This window comes from Pseudophryne corroboree, chromosome 2, assembly GCF_028390025.1.
Source record: "Pseudophryne corroboree isolate aPseCor3 chromosome 2, aPseCor3.hap2, whole genome shotgun sequence".
Lineage (NCBI taxonomy): Eukaryota > Metazoa > Chordata > Amphibia > Anura > Myobatrachidae > Pseudophryne > Pseudophryne corroboree.
The window spans coordinates 1,027,506,644-1,027,508,605 of record NC_086445.1 but is presented as its reverse complement, the minus strand read 5'-3'; positions in this window follow the sequence as shown (position 1 = coordinate 1,027,508,605).

Genomic DNA, 1,962 nt, shown 5'->3' with positions numbered 1-1,962 from the left:
TCCCCCTCACTACACACAGACCCCTGATACCCTGATCCCCCTCTCATTGTACACAGACCCCTGATCCCCCCTCATTGCACACAGACCCTGACCCCCCCCTCATTGCACACAGACCCGATACCCTGATCCCCCCCTCATTGCACACAGACCCGATACCCTGATCCCCCCCTCATTGCACACAGACCCGATCCCCTGATCCCCCCCTCATTGCACACAGACCCCTGATACCCTGATTCTCCCCTCATTGCGCACAGACTCCTGATACCCTGATTCTCCCCTCACTATTTGCAAACCCCTGATCCCCCCTCATTGCACAAAGACCCCCTGATACCCTGATTCCCCCATCACTACACACAGACACCCTGATTACCTGATTATCCCATCACTACACACCGACCCCTGATTCCCTGATTATCCCATCACTACACACCAACCCCCTGATACCCTGATTATCCCATCACTACACACCGACCCCCGGATACCCTGATTATCCCATCACTACACCCCGACCCCCGGATACCCTGATTATCCCATCACTACACACTGACCCCCTGATACCCTGATTATCCCATCACTACACACTGACCCCGATACCCTGACCCCCCTCATTGCACACAGACCTGTGATACCCTGATTCTCCCCTCACTACACACAGACCCCGATACCCTGACCCCCTTCATTGCACACAGACCCTTGATCCCCCCTCATTGCACACAGACCCCTGATCCCTGATCCCCCCCATTGCACACAGACCCCTGATCTTCTGATTTCCCCCTCATTGCACACAGACTCCTGATACCCTGATTCTCCCCTCATTGCACACAGACAGCTGATACCCTGATCCCCCCTCATTGCACACAGACCCCTGATACCCTGATCCCCCCTCATTGCACACAGACCCCTGATACCCTGATCCTCCTCTCATTGCACACACACCCCTGATCCCCCCTCATTGCACACAGACCCTTGATCCCCCCCTCATTGCACACAGACCCCCTGATACCCTGATTCCCCCATCACTACACACAGACCCCCTGATACACTGATTCTTCAATAACTACACACTGGCCCTGATACTCTGATTTCCCCCTCACTACACACAGACCCCTGATACCCTGATCCCCCTCTCATTGCACACAGACCCCTGATCCCCCCTCATTGCACACAGACCCGATACCCTGATTCTCCCCTCATTGCGCACAGACTCCTGATACCCTGATTCTCCCCTCACTATTTGCAAACCCCTTATCCCCCCTCATTGCACAAAGACCCCCTGATACCCTGATTCCCCCATCACTACACACAGACCCCCTGATTATCCCATCACTACACACCGACCCCCTGATTCCCTGATTATCCCATCACTACACACCAACCCCTGATACCCTGATTATCCCATCACTACACACCAACCCCCTGATTCCCTGATTATCCCATCACTACACACCAACCCCTGATACCCTGATTATCCCATCACTACACACAGACCCCCTGATTCCCTGATTATCCCATCACTACACACCTACCCCCTGATACCCTGATTATCCCATCACTACACACCGACCCCCTGATTCCCTAATTATCCCATCACTACACACTGACCCCCTGATACCCTGATTATCCCATCACTACACACTGACCCCGATACCCTGATTATCCCATCACTACACACAGACCCCCTGATACCCTGATTATCCCATCACTACACACCGACCCCCTGATACCCTGATTATCCCATCACTACACACCAACCCCCTGATACCCTGATTATCCCATCACTACACACCGACCCCCTGATTCCCTGATTATCCCATCACTACACACCAACCCCTGATACCCTGATTATCCCATCACTACACACCAACCCCCTGATTCCCTGATTATCCCATCACTACACACCAACCCCTGATACCCTGATTATCCCATCACTACACACAGACCCCCTGATTCCCTGATTATCCC